The following is a 19,684-nucleotide window of genomic DNA, read 5'->3' as shown; positions in this document are numbered from 1 at the left end:
GACAGTGTTGACCTAGCAGTGGGTAAGATAGCTAATATAAGTTATTAGTACAGCAACTGTGAGTCAGTGTTTGAACAGTCCATTCAATAGTAGAGATTCGAAATTGTAGCTAGTTGACTATTTAACGTTCATCTGCTAGTAACGGTAGTACGATAACTCGACTTTTAATGACAGCTAGCTACTACTAGCTATTTTTTTGTTTTGACACGTGACTAGCCAGCTAACCAAATGATGTATTGATTATACATTGTTTTAGTGATCAACAGGTTGCGACGTTATGCCTCACATAGTTATGTGCCTCTCAAGGCAAGGCAGAATGTCAGTGTTAGTAAGTTATATTGTTGGTCTGATAATGACGTCGAGCGTTGTCCTTTTTAATGCTGGGTGAGAATGCAATGTAGCTGTTGTGTTTTTTTTCTTTGCATAGTTATGGATGCATTTGGGTCCTGATTGAACTCACACATCATGGCAACGGACGATGCAGTCTCACCCGTGGTCGTCCTGTGATCCCCGACCACACTCAGGGGGACTATCACTTTGTCCGCTCCTTCGTAGCTGGAGGTAAGGCTGGAGGTAAGGGCGGAGGTAAGGGCGGCTGCAGACTTCACTAGTGATGATAATGCAGAAATACAATACAGAACATACAGTAGTACACATCCAGTGACACAAGCCCTGGTTCTAAAGAGCTGCATAGTGTGCAGGCAATTCATCCGGCAATAACAGACTACTATCATCTAAATTAAAACTCACCAGAGATCCAGAAGAAATGGGTATATGTCTACAGAGTTCTGACAACTTAAACACCTAGACCTTGGCAGAGCGATATAGGCATAATGAGTTTGTGAGTAGGTTTCACAGACCCAGATTAAGCTGATTTGTCTTGGACCTGGATTAAAAAGCATGCTCAATTGCGATTCTTTTTAGTCCAAGACTAAGCTTAAAGCTGAAATCCGCACCACTGTTCAGTCAGCATCAGGTGAAACAGCACTGTTCACCCCCAGCGCATTTGTTATTGTTTTTGTGTTGTTGATGAAACGGAGGAGAGGAGCATCCAGAATTCTGGGAAAACAAAATGGCGTGCAATGATGTCCGAGGGAAAGAAACGGTGTTGGTTGTTTGTTGCATAAACGGCTGGATACCAGCTTTAATGCAGGTTAGGGAGACTGGCACAGAATGTGCAGGTAATTATTTATATACAAATATAGATACGGTGCCTGGAGTAGAGGTCGACCGATCATGATTTTTCGATACCGATTATTGGAGGACTAAAAAAGCCGATACCAATTAATCGGCTGATTTAAAAATAAATATTATTTTATTTTGTATTTATTTGTAATAATGACAATTACAACAATACTGAATTAACACTTATTTTAACTTAATATAAAACATCAATAAAATCAATTTAGCCTCAAATAAATAATGAAACATTCAATTTGGTTTAAATAATGCAAAAACACAGTGTTGGAGAAGAAAGTAATATGTGCCATGTAAAAATGTGTGCCGTGTAGAATATGTGCCATGTAAAAAAGCTAACGTTTAAGTTCCTTGCTCAGAACATGAGAACATATGAAAGCTGGTGGTTCCTTTTAACATGAGACTTCAATATTCCAAGGTAAGAGGTTTTAGGTTGTAGTTAATATAGTATTTATAGGACTATTTCTCTCTATACCATTTGTATTTCCATATACCTTTGACTATTGGATGTTCTTATAGGCACTATAGTATTGCCAGTGTAACAGTATAGCTTCCGTCCCCCTCCTCGCCCCTACCTGGGCTCGAACCAGGAACACGACAACAGCCTCTGCTCCACAAAAGCCGCGGCCCTTGCAGCGCAAGGGGAATAACTACTCCAAATCTAAAAGCGAGTGACGTTTGAAACAGTATTAGCGCACACCCAGCTAACTAGCTAGCCATTTCACATTGGTTACACCAGCCATTAGGCTGATAGGCTTGAAGTCATAAACAGCGCTGTGCTTGCGAAGAGCTGCTTGCAAAACGCACGAAAGTGCTGTTTGAATGAATGATTACAGGCCTGCTGCTGCTCAGTCAGACTGCTCTATCAAATCAGACTTAATTATAACATAATAACACACAGAAATACGAGCCTTTGGTCATTAATATGATCGAATCCGGAAACTATCATTTCGAAAACAAAACGTTTATTATTTCAGTGAAATACGGAACCGTTCGGTATTTTATCTAACAGGTGGCATCCCTAAGTCTAAATATTCTTGTTACATTGCACAACCTTCAATGTATGTCATAATTACGTAAAATTCTGGCAAATTAGTTCGCAATGAGCCAGGCAGCCCAAACTGCTGCATATACCCTGACTCTGCATGCAATGAACGCAAGAGAAATGACACAATTTCACCTGGTTAATATTGCATACTAAACTGGATCAGTAGTTATAACTAGTGATTATGATTGATTGTTTTTTATAAGATAAGTTTAATGCTAGCTAGCAATTTACCTTGGCTTCTACTACATTCACGTAACAGGCAGGCTACTCGTGGAGTGCAATGGTTAGAGCGTTGGACCAGTTAACTGTGTGGTTGCAAGATTGAAACCCCTGAGCTGACAAGGTGAAAATCTGTTGTTCTGCCCCTGAACAAGGCAGTTAACCCACAGTTCCTAGGCAGTCATTGAAAATAAGAATGTGTTCTTAACTGACTTGCCTAGTTAAATAAAAGGTATAAAAAATTATCGGAAATCGGCGCCCAAAATACAGATTCCTGATTGTTATGAAAACTTGAAATCGGCCCTAATTAATCGGCCATTCCGATTAATCGGTTGACCTCTAGCCTGGAGAAGTCACATGACGGTGGTCAAGGTCTGTTGTCTATACAGTAGATATGGTGCCTGGAGAAGTCACATGACAGTGGTCAAGGTCTGTTGTCTATACAGTTGATACGGTGCCTGGAGAAGTCACATGACGGTGGTCAAGATCTGTTCTCTATACAGTAGATACGGTGTCTGGAGAAGTCACATGACGGTGGTCAAGGTCTGTTGCTATAACTGTTTGTGTGTGTCGTCATCCATCTGCCAGTTATATTGAGGCTATTACTCTGTTCTATCTGTAACTAAGATTGTCTTATTAGTCAGATGGTGAACATGGAAAGAAACCCCATGACCTGTCCAAAGTGCATTTATCCAAACTAACGTGTTTAGGGTCTGGGTTGAGCAAATTCTCATCCAACAGATAATTCTTCAGATTAATCTAATGGTTATTTTACTTAGTCTAGCCCAGATATGCTCATGTTGAGGGTGTCTGTATCTGTCTGGGTGTGTTTAGGTGTAGCAGGATGAAGTGCCAAATACACCATCGCTCCTCTGGACAGAGTGAAGATCTTACTGCAAGCCAACAGTCCCCACGACAAAGACCTGGGTAAGAACTGGATAACTCTGCTGCGGTGGAAGTGTTACTGAACATGTAAACATGTCAGTTGGTTTGTCAGTGTCACTCATGTATCACCCCTCCCATGGACATCTGACACAGGTTTTCCTCCTTCTACCACCTGGTTGCAGCGAAAACTAAACTATGACATCCCTCCACACAATTATCTCTTGCATATTTCTCTCCTTCACTCTCTCTCCCCTCCCTCTCTCCTCGAGGTGTGGTAGCTACTCTCCGTGTCGTGCCAAGAGAGGAGTGTTACCTGGGGCTCTATAAAAGCAATGGGGCCATGATGGTCAGGATATTCCCCTACAGAGCTATCCAGTTCATGGCCTTTGACAAATACAAGAAGATCCTCAGTAAACAGCTGGGCGTCTCTGGACACATCCACAGGCCCGTGGTCAGTGCTATGGCAGGTGAGAGAAGATCAGTGGTGGAAAGGGCCTCTTTCATGGCAGGGAGGGAGAATCCAGAAAATACAAACGGAGGCTTGTATAATGCAGAGAAGATACTTCCTTACTCCTGATTATTTTTCAACAAAACACCAACAGTTGTTGGTTAGTATATTTTATCTTACCATGTTATTGTTGCTCAGGGATGACAGCAGTGATATGTACGTACCCTCTTGACGTGATCAGAGCCTGTCTGGCTTACCAGATGAAAGGACACCATCGCTACACGGGCATCAGAAATGCCTTCCAGATCATATACCTAAAGGTATGCTATTTTATTTATTCTGACCTATCCCTTTATTTGTCTTTCAGTTTCACATTCAACCTGTTACCTGTGTTTGTGTTTCTCATTAACTGATTCTCAGTGGTGGTGTTTATTTGTAATTTTTAAAGGAAGGAGGCATCCCTGGCTTCTACAAGGGACTGATCCCAACCCTTATAGGCATGACTCCATATGCAGGTGAACACACACACGCACACACGCACACACACACACACACACACGGTGTTGTGACTAACTTTTTGTCCACTTCATTGTGGGCTTCATTTGTTTTGTCCTCCTCTGCCCTCCCTCCCTCCCTCCCTCCCTCCCTCCCTCCCTCCCTCCCTCCCTCCAGGGTTCTTGTTCATTACCTTCAGCACGTTGAGGACTTCCCAGAGATACTGGGACGACCGTCCTCAGACAACCCAGAGGTGCTGGTGCTGTAGACCCACGTCAACTTGCTCTGTGGAAGGGGTGGCCGGAGCTGTCCACAGACCATATAGTAGGTTGATTGATTGACTAATTGGGTGTTTGACTGATGAATTTATTGATTTTAAAGACCTACCCTCTTCTCTTCTCCCTGTTACCCTCCTTTCTTCTACCTCTACGTGTTCCCCTCTTCTCCTCTCCTCTCCCTGTTCCCCTCTTCTCCTCTCCTCTCCCTGTTCCCCTCTTCTCCTCTCCCTGTTCCCCTCTTCTCCTCTCCCTGTTCTCCCCTTCTCCGTCTCCTCTCCCTGTTCCCCTCTTCTCTTCTCCACCCCCTTTTCACCTCTTCGTCGTCTCCTCTCCCCGTTCCCCCTTCTCCGTCTCCTCTCCCTGTTCCCCTCTTCTCTTCTCCACCCCCTTTTCACCTCTTCTCCGTCTCCTCTCCCTGTTCCCCCCTTCTCCGTCTCCTCTCCCTGTTCCCCCCTTCTCCGTCTCCTCTCCTTGTTCCCCCCTTCTCCGTCTCCTCTCCTTGTTTCCCCCTTCTCCGTCTCCTCTCCCTGTTCCCTTCTTCTCTTCTCCACTCCCTGTTCACCTCTTCTTTGTCTCCTCTACCTGTTCACCTCTTCTTTGTCTCCTCTACCTGTTCTTCTCCTCTCCCTGTTCCCCCTTCTCTTCTCTGTCTCCTGTCCAGAGTACTCCTGTTCTCCGTCTCCTCTCCCAGCTATCCTCTAGATGTTGCCTGGAGAAGGATGCGGTTAGGAGTGGTGCTTCCTGAATCTGACAAATGTCGATAAGTGGCGCCATTTAACCCTTCCTCTCCAAACACAGGGCTCTTATTAAAGAAAAAGTATATACCCCTGCACATATAATCTAATGTATTACGATCTGAAAGGCAAAAGGACCCTGTTTGAATACTCAGAAAAATCGCTTGGCAATAGGAGTTTTGTGGAGTGTGGGTATTATTGAGTCGTGCCTTGCCGTGCAGTCATTAGTGAACATGGTTGGTCCTCAAGGAGACTACAGCATACCAGGCCTGCCTTTCACAGTTCACCCTGCTGCACCGTGGCAGTGGAATTACTCCAGCACCTGATACTCTGTAATGATTTACTAGACAACCTCCTCACTTAGAGTAAGACTGTTGAGTTACTATGTTCTACTCCATACAATGAGGGCTTGTGTGTCTGATGATGTCATTCCCGAGCCTGTGTGTATGTCTCTGTCTGTATTATCCAGCCAAACAGACTGGCAGAATAACCTGTTCCAAACATCTCTAACTGATTTTTATCTTTTATTATCATGTAATTAACATATTACAATGTAATTGATAAATACGTTCCTGCTAAGCACTGTAAAATAAAGCATAACTTTGTCTTCCGACTTGTCTCCCTCTACAGTGCCCTGACCAAGACTCTTGTATACAGTCAGTATGGTGTGAAGAAGGGTCTGTACAGAGGCCTGTCTCTCAACTACATCTGCTGTGTGCCCTCACAGGCTGTGGCCTTTATCACCTATGGGTTGATGAAGCAAACCATCCACCTCAACTAGCTGCTCCCTCACCATCCGTCTCTACCCTTCATCGTTGCATAGCGGGACTGAGGCACGTTCGCTGGGGATAAACGTTCTGAAAGGTTTAGAAAGATCCCTAGCAGCTGTCTATCTCAAAACAGCCTGAACAAGAGCGTTCTCTGGGGCTATAATGTAATGTAATGTTAAGGGAATATTGCCTATTAGATATGTTAATTTGCCCTAGTAAACGTTTTCAGTTTTAAGGAAGTCGGCTTCCATTCGGAGGTGTTGACCCCTGCTACCAGAGGCGGCCATTGTGGCTCAGCCACTGGAGCCGAGCCTAGTAGCTGCTTACCCCAGTCGGAAAGCAGAGGAATGTCAGGCACTGGGCCCCATGGCAGTGCTAATCCAGTGCCCATGTCTGTGTCTGCGCCTATAATGTTGTGCTGAAACCATCCGCCAAATCTGTGGCTTGGCTTTGGACAACACCCTGGCAACTATTGCCATGGATACCTATAGACAATGGCTTCCTCTGCTTCAATGGGCAGCTATGGGCAATGAACCCCTAACAACACTCGTTGGTAATGCCATAGAAACCCAATTATGTACACTGCTCCCCCATCCTACCCCACCACCCGCCCCTAAGAAGTCACCCAGCCAATGACGGAGGGGAAAGTCACACCGGACAATCTGGCTTATCCAATCGGAGGCCTTCTTTTCCTCATGTACCTACAAATCTAGACCCATAATCAATGAGACAAGGATTTAAATGTGTAGTATGTCAGTTATAAGAGTCCAGATTCAACTATCGAACATTTTATGAGAATAAAGAAACACTCCCCAGGCTTGTGTTGAACACAGAACTGTACTTTTTGAGCAGCCTAAGTCTAATAGAATCCTAATGATAAAATCCCACATCAGTTTGTTGAAAACTGAACATAATAATTTTTTTATTTTGATACTCCCCCAAAAAGTCTTGTTTGTCTGACATCGAAACAGGTTTGCTTTCTAATTTGTTCACCCCATGCAGTTTAACAGATGTGTCTCTGTAGGAGTGTTGTCTTTGGTATTGACGTGTGTGTGTGTGTGTGTGTGTGTGTGTGTGTGTGTGTGTGTGTGTGTGTGTGTGTGTGTGTGTGTGTGTGTGTGTGTGTGTGTGTGTGTGTGTGTGTGTGTGTGTGTGTGTGTGTGTGTGTGTGTGTGTGTGTGTGTGTGTGTGTGTGTGTGTGTGTGTGTGTGTGTACGCGCGTGTGTTAAAGCATCCGTTCAGGTTTCAGTGTGTAGTGTGTCTCTTGTCTATGGTGCCGTGATTTACTATTGTAGCGTGCAGAAACAGTTATGTCTCATTCTAATGATGTTGTGTATCTACCGGGATGATTTAGAATTTATAGAGATGTGTGTCTATGAGAGAGTCCAAGGGACTAGTATCCAGTAGGGTTGCAAAATTCAACTTTTCCAAAATGCCCAGGTTTCCCAGACATCCCAGGTACAGGATGGAAATGGAACACGTTGGAATTTTGGGAAACTTACCTACCAGAAGACTGGTGTTGACATTGTTCCTATAAGAGGACCATGAACTGATGTATGGACTGATGGCGGTGGTTCTAACATATGTTATATTTGCTCCCCGTCTACATTTCCTGTGTTCAGGTGTGTGTAGAAAGAGTTTGTCAGCTACTGAGATCTAGACACTAGCATAAATAAATACATGTAAGATGGTGCTATATAATTTGAAGCACCCAAATGGAAACCTGAGTTAAGCACTTCAGGAAGAAACTTGCACTTGGAAGATGTGGATGTCTATTAAGGCAGCCCCCCGCACCTCTCTGATTCAGAGGGGTTGGGTTAAATGCGGAAGACACATTTCAGTTGAATGCATTCAGTTATACAACCTGCTAGTTATCCCCCTTTCCTTTGGCTCTTTTGTGTTTATTTATGATAGTGTAATATGACTCTGTCCACAAGGGGTCAGAAACGAGTCCGTAATATGTTTACCCACAACAACAGCCTGCCCTGGATGTAACTGGACTTTACATTACCATGCTGAATCAAAATCAAATAATGTATTGATCACATGAGCCGAATACAATAGGTGTAGGCCGTACCGTTAAATGCTTACTTACAAGCCCTTAACCAATAATGCAGGGTTTTAACAAAGTAAGAGAAAATGTGCTAAATAAACTAAAGGAACGATAGCCTCATTATTGTTATTTTATTGTGTTACTATGTACAAAGCCTTTATACCAACAACAGAGGTTTCTGTAATCTTATCAGTCCATTGTTATCATGATGATCCCCACACTGGAGTGCCTTATGAATATGGGCATTGTTCTTATCTTGTTAAGCCAAATGATGTAAGGAAATAGGAAGTCATGAGAATCATATGTACACTACCGGTCAAAGGTTTTACAACACCTCATTCAAGGGTTTTTCTTTATTTGTACTATTTTCTACATTGTAGAATCATAGTGAAGATGTCAAAACTCTGAAATATCCAAATCAAATGTTATTTGTCTCATGCGCCGAATACAACTGCTGTAGACCTTACAGTGAAATGCTTACTTACAAGCCCTTTACCAACAATACAGTTTTAAGAAAAAATACAAAAATAAGAGATTAGACTAACAAATAATTTAAGAGCAGCAGTAAATAATAATAGCGAGGCTTTATACAGAGGGTACCGGTACAGAGTCTATGTGCGGGAGCACCGGTGTCGAGGTAATTGAGGTAGTATGTACATGTAGGTAAGAGTTATTAAGAGTAGCAGAAGTGTAGGGGGGGGGCAATGCAAATAGTCTGGGTAACCATTTGATTAGCTGTTCATGAGAAGTTGTTTAGAAGCCTCTTGGACCTAGACTTGGTGCTTTGGTACCGCTTGCCGTGCGATAGCAGAGAGAACAGTCTGACGAGGGTGGCAGGAGTCTGACAATTGTTAGGGCCTTCCTCTGACACCGCCTGGTATAGAGGTCCTGGATGGCAGGAAGCTTGGCCTCAGTGATGTACTGGGCCGTATGCACTACCCTCTGTAGTGCCTTGCGGTCGGAGGCCGAGCAGTTGCCATACCAGGCAGTGATGCAACCATGCTCTCGATGGTGCAGCTGTAGAACCTTTTGAGGATCTAAGGACCCATGCAAATTCTTATCAGTCTCCTGAGAGGGAATAGGTTTTGTCGTGCCCTCTTCACGACTGTCTTGGTGTGTTTGGACCATTCTAGTTTGTTGGTGATGTGGACGCCAAGGAACTTGAAGCTTTCAACCTGTTCCACTACAGCCCCGTCGATGAGAATGGGGGCATGCTCAGTCCTCCTTTTCCTGTAGTCCATCATCTCCTTTTGTCTTGATCACGTTGAGGGAGAGGTTGTTGTCCTTGCACCACATGGTCAAGTCTCTGACCTCCTCCCTATAGGCTGTCTCGTTGTTGTCGGTGATCAGGCCCACCACTTGTTGTGTCATCAGCAATCTTAATGATGGTGTTGGAGTCGTGCCTGGCCGTGCAGTCATGAGTGAACATGGAGTACAGGAGTGGACTGAGCACGCACTCCTGAGGGGTCCCCGTGTTGAGGATGAGCGTGGCGGATGTGTTGTTACAGTGCCTTGCGAAAGTATTCGGCCCCCTTGAACTTTGCGACCTTTTGCCACATTTCAGGCTTCAAACATAAAGATATAAAACTGTATTTTTTTTGTGAAGAATCAACAACAAGTGGGACACAACCATGAAGTGGAACGACATTTATTGGATATTTCAAACTTTTTTAACAAATCAAAAACTGAAAAATTGGGCGTGCAAAATTATTCAGCCCCTTTACTTTCAGTGCAGCAAACTCTCTCCAGAAGTTCAGTGAGGATCTCTGAATGATCCAATGTTGACCTAAATGACTAATGATGATAAATACAATTCACCTGTGTGTAATCAAGTCTCCGTATAAATGCACCTGCACTGTGATAGTCTCAGAGGTCCGTTAAAAGCGCAGAGAGCATCATGAAGAACAAGGAACACACCAGGCAGGTCCGAGATACTGTTGTGAAGAAGTTTAAAGCCGGATTTGGATACAAAAAGATTTCCCAAGCTTTAAACATCCCAAGGAGCACTGTGCAAGCGATAATATTGAAATGGAAGGAGTATCAGACCACTGCAAATCTACCAAGACCTGGCCGTCCCTCTAAACTTTCAGCTCATACAAGGAGAAGACTGATCAGAGATGCAGCCAAGAGGCCCATGATCACTCTGGATGAACTGCAGAGATCTACAGCTGAGGTGGGAGACTCTGTCCATAGGACAACAATCAGTCGTATATTGCACAAATCTGGCCTTTATGGAAGAGTGGCAAGAAGAAAGCCATTTCTTAAAGATATCCATAAAAAGTGTCGTTTAAAGTTTGCCACAAGCCACCTGGGAGACACACCAAACATGTGGAAGAAGGTGCTCTGGTCAGATGAAACCAAAATTGAACTTTTTGGCAACAATGCAAAACGTTATGTTTGGCGTAAAAGCAACACAGCTGAACACACCATCCCCACTGTCAAACATGGTGGTGGCAGCATCATGGTTTGGGCCTGCTTTTCTTCAGCAGGGACAGGGAAGATGGTTAAAATTGATGGGAAGATGGATGGAGCCAAATACAGGACCATTCTGGAAGAAAACCTGATGGAGTCTGCAAAAGACCTGAGACTGGGACGGAGATTTGTCTTCCAACAAGACAATGATCCAAAACATAAAGCAAAATCTACAATGGAATGGTTCAAACATATGTTAGAATGGCCAAGTCAAAGTCCAGACCTGAAGCCAATCAAGAATCTGTGGAAAGAACTGAAAACTGCTGTTCACAAATGCTCTCCATCCAACCTCACTGAGCTCGAGCTGTTTTGCAAGGAGGAATGGGAAAAAATGTCAGTCTCTCGATGTGCAAAACTGATAGAGACATACCCCAAGCGACTTACAGCTGTAATCGCAGCAAAAGGTGGCGCTACAAAGTATTAACTTAAGGGGGCTGAATAATTTTGCACGCCCAATTTTTCAGTTTTTGATTTGTTAAAAAAGTTTGAAATATCCAATAAATGTCGTTCCACTTCATGATTGTGTCCCACTTGTTGTTGATTCTTCACAAAAAAATACAGTTTTATATCTTTATGTTTGAAGCCTGAAATGTGGCAAAAGGTCGCAAAGTTCAAGGGGGCCGAATACTTTCGCAAGGCACTGTACCTACCCTTACCACCTGGGGGCGGCCCGTCAGGAAGTCCAGGATCCAGTTGCAGAGGGAGGTGTTTAGCTTAGTGATGAGCTTTGAGGGCACTATGGTGTTGACCGCTGAGCTGTAGTCAATGAATAGCCTTCTCACATAGGTGTTCCTTTTGTCCAGGTGTGAAAGGGAAGTGTGAAGTGCAATATAAATTGTATCATCTGTGGGTCTGTTGGGGCGGTATGTAAATTGGAGTGGGTCTAGGGTTTCTGGGATGATGGTGTTGATGTGAGCCATGACCAGCCTTTCAAAGCACTTCATGGCTACAGACGTGAGTGCTTCGGGTTGGTAGTCATTTAGGCAGATTACCATAGTGTTCTTTGGCACAGGGACTATGGCGGTTTGCTTGAAACATGTTGGTATTACAGACTCAGACAAGGAGAGTGAAAATGTCAGTGAAGACTTGCCAGTTGGTCAGCGCATGCTCAGGGGTACACGTCCTGGTATCCGTCTGGCCTTGCGGCCTTGTGAATGTTGACCTGTTTAAAGGTTTTACTCACATCGGCTGCGGAGAGCGTGATCATACAGTCGTCCGGAACAGCTGATGCTCTCATGCATGTTTCAGTGTTATTTTGCTTGTCTGGTAGGCTCATGTCACTGGGTAGTTCTCAGTGGAATCATGTAGCACACATGGAATCATGTAGTAACCAAACAAGTGTTAAACAAATCAAAATATATTTTATATTTGAGATTCTTCAAATAGCCACCCTTTGCCTTGATAACAGCTTTGCACACTCTTGGCATTCGCTCAACCAGCTTCATGAGGTAGTCACCTGGAATGCATTTCAATTAACAGGTGTGCCTTGTTAAAAGTTCATTTGTGGAATTTCTTTCCTTCTTAATGTGTTTGAGCCAATCAGTTGTATTGTGACATGGTAGGTGCGGTATATAGAAGATAGCCCTATTTGGTAAAAGACCAAGTCCATACTATGGCAAGAACAGCTCAAATAAGCAAAGAGAAGAAACGACAGTCCATCACTACTTTAAGACATGAAGGTCAGTCAATACAGAACATTTCAAGAACTTTAAATGTTTCTTCAAGTGCAGTCGCAAAAACCATCAAGCGCTGTGATGAAACTGGCTCTCGTGAGGACCACCTCAGGAATGTAAGACCCAGAGTTACCTCTGCTGCAGAGGAAAAGTTCATTTGAGTTACCAGCCTCAGAAATTGCAGCCCAAATAAATGCTTCACAGAGTTCAAGTAACAGACACATCTCAACATCAACTGTTAAGAGGAGACTGTGATTCGGGCCTTCATGGTTGAATTGCTGAAAGAAACCGCTAGTAAAGGACACCAATAAGAAGAAGAGACTTGCTTGGGCCAAGAAATATGAGCATTGAACATTAGACTGGTGTAAATTTGTCCTTTGGTCTGGAGTCCAAATTGGAGATATTTGGTTCCAACCGCCGTGTCTTTGTGAGACGTGATGTGGGTGAACGGATGATCTCCGCATGTTGTATTTCCCACGTAAAGCATGGAGGAGGAGGTGTAATGGTGTGGGGGAGCTTTGCTAATGACACCGATTTATTTAGAATTCAAGGCACAGTTAACCAGCATGGCTACCACAGCATTCTGCAGCAATATGCCATCACATCTGGTCTCAATAGTCTAAAGTCACTTCTTTTCCCAATCTGCTTTCCTTCAGCTGCACTGAACGAGCTGGTTAGGTAAACACTACTTCCTGGTAGGCCGCTTCCATACTGCTTTCAGCTATCCTGTGTTTTCAGATCAGTGCAGAAATGGAGAGGATTTTGTTTTAGTGGACAATTTAAAATACATAAAAAAATGTACACCCGGCAACAGATACATACCATTAACTGTCAATGATATAAACACAAAGTTGAAAGACTTGTTTCCATTGTGGTCCTCTTGAGGAGAGGAAGCCACTTTTTTTTTTCTTACTATTGAGATGCACCCTCTAACTTCCCCGAAGGCCAAGCGACTTACGTTACAGGGCTATAAAACGATGAGGCCATACTCTCTTTGGAGCACTGATGCTCTGTCCCAATGCACATCTCTCCTATGGGAATGTTTACCAATGATTTCTCCCAGCCCACGCATGGCACAGTAGCTAAGCCCTTAGCCTTAAGTCAATCTCATCGATGCTCAGACTTTATTCTCTATGGTCTTTTGTACAAGATTTGTTATTTTGGCGCTAGGGAACTTTATGCAATCGTTTTTTTATTTAACCTTTATTTAACTAGCAAGTTGGTAAAGGACAAATTGTTATTTACAATTACGGCCTACCCCGGCCAAATCTGGACAACGCTGGGCCAATTGTGCGCTACCCCATGGGACTCCCAATTACAGCCGGATGTGATACAGCCTGGATTCGAACCAGGGAATGTAGTGACACCTCTCTGCACTGAGATGCATTGCCTTAGACCGCTGCGCCACTCGAGAGCCGTGTTTAGTTGACTGAAACCAGGGTTATGTTCAGCAGTGTAAACGTGGGAGAAAACATTTTGTCAAATGCAAATGACAGATTGAGGTAGCATCTTTTCTGTTTCACAGCGTTTCATCCCATTGAGGTGCCTGCTGAATGTGACCTTGTTGAAACAGTTTTGTGAATCCTATCATGGGTTTAAGACATGATTGTCTCAGTTAATGTATGTACTTAGGGTGAGATTGGTTGCATTGATAAGTGGAGCATGGAGATGTCTGCATTGAATGTATTAATGTGTTTATTCTGTAGACCTAAACTATGCTTTTGAAACGCTACGGGCCAAAGTCCTTAAGATCTACGCTTGTAACACAAATGTTCATGTAAATCTTAATTTACATCATTACTTGGTTCAGAGTTAGGGCCAATTCCATTTCAATTCAGCCAATTCAGGAAGTAAACTGAAATCCCAATTCTAATTATCCTCATTGAAAAGCAATGACAAGTATTGGAATTTACATGTCGGTTTACCTGCTGAATTGAAAAGGAATTGAGCCAAACCTTGTCAGAATTCAGGCCTAAAGGGAACATATCAACTCACTGCTGCTCAATATATCCTGACAGTAGTCTACACATGACCTATCCTAGCCTGGTTAAAACAGACTAAATAAACACTGCTCACCTTACCATATGGACAATGGTGAGTACAGCGTTATGTCTTGTGTAACCAGGCTAGAACTACCCCTTCTTCAGATCCGTTTATTTATGATCAATGTTTAATGATGATATTCTAATAATATATCAGGGAAGGAATGGTTTATTTATTTTTATTTATACATCAATTCTTGTCAGTTTCTTGTTCTGATTTTATAAATGATAAAAGATCAGAATTGTGTTAAAATGTTGTATTTTATTGAGTCATTTTAAATGCTGTTATTTCTCATACAGAACTTATGATTTGGTTGGTTGTTAGGAATTTTATGAATAAATGACTAAACAATATCCCCATTTTAAATAGAACTGTAACTAAGTAAACTTATACTCTGTTTTATTATATCTGATGAACAATATGAGTTCATAAGTGAGGGATTGTGGAGCCTGAAACAGGGGGTAAATACATTTAAATAAATACCATTCCAGCCAGGTTGGAGGAGATTAGGAGTGAGGGTTTTTAAGTAAGCAGAAAAGGTCTTTAAACTATGGTTGAACCGACGAAACTTAGCTCTGGGGTGTTTTAGATAAGGCAGTGAGGGCATTCCTGGGTTTTCTGTTAACTAGAACTGTCAGCTAAGTGGTGGTCGATAATGGTGAGGGGTCAAGAGTTAATTCAGTTATATAGTGTGTCCTGTGTGTGCGCTAGTGAGACGGAATGAACTTTTAAACTTGCTTTGTCTCGGTCGGGAGGAGGAAATTCATTCACCAATGACGTCATATTTTGTATATAAACTGTTGTTCGTGGTTACATGGCAGCGCGCTCCGAGAATAAATACTATTATCTATTTTTGATAGCAAATAAGAATCTTACAAATTCTCATTAAATAGGCTAAGTGAATTCAATTAATGAAAACATATTGGAAATAATGAAATTACAGTAACATTGGTGTAGTTTACTCATCATGTAAGAAATGTATTGTTATCTTAACAAATAGGTTACATAAAGATATCCTTTGAATATGTAGGCAAACCTGTTATTATGGTTCAGTCTCCACTTCAGTTTCCCTAGAAGGACTGCTGTGGGTGTTGGTCCTGCCCTGTGCTTTACACACTACTGTCTGTAACTTTGAGATTAGATTGCTGCACAACATCTCTGAGTAAACCAGATATTATTTTTGCTTCTCCATTCCTATGTGGCTTGAGGTAGAAGTTGCCTTTTAACTGAACTAGGATCAGCTTACCCTCCTCTAGTGTCTCTTGACAAACGGGTTGCTTCCGTTAATGTGCCATTGTTCCGGCTTAACACTTCTGTACGTAATTGAACCTCAGTTTAGCATAGAGGAACTTGGTCAATGCCTTATCTGCTGGTTGCTCACATCACATCCCCCGGACACAAACTAGTAGCTAGCTAGATGGAGATCACTGAGGTTATTTTTACTGAGTCCATTCCACAAGTAACTAGTTTGCTTCAACTGCCTTCACTAAAACCACTGCAAAGGTCTTGCCTGCTAACTTTTGGTTTAGAATCATGACTGTAGAAAAGGCCCATGGAGTTCGTGGAATAATCCTTTAATTCATTGCCATTTACTCAGCTGGGCCAGGGGCGCTTTATTTAGGTCAGGTGGAAATGTCCACAGACTACTCAGTAAATATACCACTTTATGGTTAAAGGAATTCCTGCCTCAGTCTCATCCATTCCTCTGTCACCTTCACTGTCAGTCATCCTACCTGTCTAGCTACCCACACAGATTCCACTAATCTTTCAATGACCTTCTGGCTGTTGGGAGAGTTGAAGAGGACCCTCCCAGGAGCAATTTTATTTCCCTTTTTAAAGTTACCAAAAGAGTCTGTCTTTAATCCCAGACCCTATTCACTGCTTTCGCTTAGGGTATGGTTTTATGAGACTACCATCTGCCAATCCAATCAACACAAGACTTTAGATGACTTTCTAGGGCAGGGGTTCTCAAAGGTTTTCACTCAAGCCGTCCTTCCAGCATTGGGGAACATCTCGCGCCCCCCGTCTCTTTCTATTGGCACGAACACTGTTTATGACACAAACTGTTCACACCCCTCTTGTTGCCGGAGAGAACATTTAGCATATTTACGCTTTATTTCCTGCAATTCTACACATTTTGTCATGTCTGTCTTCATGTGATATTTGAGTGACTCAAACATTACAACAAACTCTATGGGCTAAAAAAACGTTAGCTGATATGGGCTAGTTGAGCTGGACATTTCTGTTATAAATAGCTCTCTAAGATATGCAATAATTGACATGACAAGAGGAATACTGATGATGCACGACCCAATTTCGAAATGGCACCTTATGCATTCTACTCAAGAGTAAGTTGAAAGCCGGACTGAGTTTTTGAAAGCTGGACCCCCCCCCCCCCCAGACCAAACCACATACAGTCCTGCTTCACTATGGAACTATATTAGTACATCCTTCTGTACCCTGCAGTGAAATAGTTGGAATCCATATTTGCATATATTTTCTTGATACCAGGCTACACTGCCCACTGTTGTCTGATGTCACCTCATGATTTGACTGCTAAATATGTGTAGCCTATTAATGGATGGCTAGAGAGCTACGCTCTACCTTTCTGAGTATTCACTGTAGATGAAAACATGTTCAATTGCTTTCATTGGCTTATTTTCACACTGCCCAAGTTTAAGACAAGGGTTTAGCATTTCCAAGAACAAGCTATATTTTCAAGAATCGAATTTCTTTACTTTTGGCTTCAGGAGAAACATAAGAAATAATATTTCCAATAACCTTTTTGAGGAATAGCAACTTTGCTTAACTTTCTCCATAAGTCTATAGTTAAGGAAAAAATTGCAGTTAAGACATTTCTTAAAGTGTTGTTAATCTAGGCCCTGCTCTCAACCCTTCTGAGCATTCATTGTCTCTGCCCCCTTGAACCCTGTTTCCCCTCCTGTATTCAACCTAGCCTGGTCTTCAATCTGCTGTCTCCTATGGTAATGCTGTATTGGCAAGACGACACAATCAGTTCTGGGACCAGGCTATGTAAGATCTGGAACTTCCTAAAAACACGCCACTTCAATACAGCTACGACTTCTCGTAGCAGGTTAGGAGATTTAACTTAAGGTTAGGAAAAAGACTAGGGTTAGCGAAAATGCTGCGAAAGTAATTTGTATCGAAGTGCCGTGTTTTAAGGGAGTCCCTATTAGACCCGTTTCCTTGAATCGTTTTGAAACACAGCGGCATTTCCTAGAACACTGTTTCGCTCCTCCTACAGTATATACTGTATAACATATTACTAAATGGCCTATACCCATCTACCCCCATTAGTATTGGTACATTGGGAGCATTAGGAAAATAAACCCTGTCAAGTGTAAGTACTGATATTTGTTTGAATATTGACCTGGGAAGTTTCTATTGGAACCCCAGTGGTCGTGAGTGTGTTGGATTGTGTGGGTGCATCCACAGAATAGTGAGCTGACCTATACAGGTCTACACTGCTCAATGATTTGGAAACCAAATAATGTAATGTAAAGAAACCAACGTGACAGTGATGTTTTCATCAAACAAAAGAAGTAGGCACTTCGAAGGGGAGAGGAAGTGGATTTGTTTTATCTTATGTCTACAACTTTTTTAACTTTCTGAAGCTTTAATAAGTACTTACTCGCAGAGTCCTCTTGGTCCTGGGTAGGGCATAATGTCGCAACAATCTTCTGCCACTGGATTCTGTCTTTGGCCACAGCTTGATTATATACTTATACTTAGTGTACAAAACATGAGGAACACCTTCCTAATATTGATTTGCACCCACTTTTACCCTCTGAAGAGCCTCAATTCGTTGGGTCATGGACTCTACAAGGTGTTGAAAGCGTTCCACAGGGATGCTGGCCCACGTTGACTCCAATGCTTCCCACAGTTGTCAAGTTAGGTGGATGTCCTTTGGGTGGTGGACCATTCTTGATACACACGAGAAACTGTTGAGCATGAAAAACCCAGCAGCGTTGGTGTTCTTGACACACTCAAACCGGTGCGCCTGGCACCTACTACCATACCCTGTTCAAAGGCACTTCAACATTTTGTCTTGCCCATTCACCCTCTGAATGGCAAAGATACATAATCCATGTCTCAATTGTCTCAAGGCTTAAAAATTATTATTTAACCTGTCTCCTCCCCTTCATCTACACTGATTGAAGTGGATTTAACAAGTGACATCATAGCTTTCGCCTGGTTAGTCTGTCATGGAAACAGCAGGTATTCTTAATGTTTTGTATACTTGACTTGCCTAGTTAAATAAGATTAAATATAGATTTGTTAAGTGCCAGAAACCATTATATTTACATTTGAGTCATTTAGCAGATGCTCGTATCCAGAGTGAACTACAGTTAGTGCATTCATCTTCAGATAGCCTGGTGAGACAACCACATATCACATTCATAGAAAGTACATTTTTCCTCAAAGTAGTTATCAGCAAAGTCAGTGCTTATACAAAAAAATGAGGGGGGGGGGGGGGGGGTAATTTAAGATACTCACAGGTGCTTCTGACCACAAAAGTGCCAACAACCACTGTTTGCTAAAATAAATTGTGATGTTTCCTTATGAAATAGGAAGAAAGTTGCCAGTTATTGTTTCATCCTCCTAATGTTGAGTGTTAGGGTTGGGGATAGTAAACTGATCCTAGATCTATGGTTAAGTACAACTTTAACAAAATATTGCATCAAGACTGCCTGTGATTTCTCAAGAGAAAGAATAACATGTACTGAACAGAATTATCAACACAACATGTAAAGTGTTGGTCCAATGTTTCATGAGCTGAAATAAAAGATCCCAGAAATGTTACATATGCACAAAAATCAATTGGCATGCTGACTGCAGGAATGTCCACCAGAGCTGTTGCCAGATAATTTGTTCATTTCTCTACCATAAACCACCTCCAGAGTCATTTCAGACAATTTGGCTGTACTTTCAACCGGCCTCACAACTGCAGACCACGTGTTACCATGACCACGTGTTACAATGCCAGCCCAGAACCTCTTCTTCCGGCTTCTTCATCTTTGGTATCATCTGAGACCAGCCACACTGACAGCTGATGAAACTGAGGAATATTTATGTTTGGAATGAAGACCTTTTCTGGGGGAAAAATCGTTGAAATCCCAGGCCCACCCATGACTGTGCCCCTTCCCAGTCATGTGAAATCCATAGATTAGGGCCTAAAGAATTTATTTCAATTGACTGATTTATTTATATGAACTTTAAATCAGTAAAATCGTTGAAATTGTTGCATGTTGCGTTTATATTTTTGATCAGTATAGATACCATTCTCAAGAAAGTAGATACCATTTCAACCTAGGAGGAAAAACCCTGAACCACACCACCAACTATAT

The 19,684-nt window shown here is 42.5% G+C and overlaps 1 pseudogene; it reads left to right on the top strand.

Annotated features, from left to right (window-relative positions):
- The first annotated feature begins 277 nt into the window (after positions 1 to 277).
- On the top strand, positions 278 to 7,189 carry LOC139409230 (solute carrier family 25 member 16-like; annotated as a pseudogene).
- The last annotated feature ends 12,495 nt before the right edge of the window (positions 7,190 to 19,684 follow it).

Source organism: Oncorhynchus clarkii, chromosome 1 (genome assembly GCF_045791955.1).
Source record: "Oncorhynchus clarkii lewisi isolate Uvic-CL-2024 chromosome 1, UVic_Ocla_1.0, whole genome shotgun sequence".
Taxonomy (NCBI): domain Eukaryota; kingdom Metazoa; phylum Chordata; class Actinopteri; order Salmoniformes; family Salmonidae; genus Oncorhynchus; species Oncorhynchus clarkii.
Note: the sequence above shows the minus strand (reverse complement) of the source record. Positions and strands in the feature narration are given on the sequence as shown.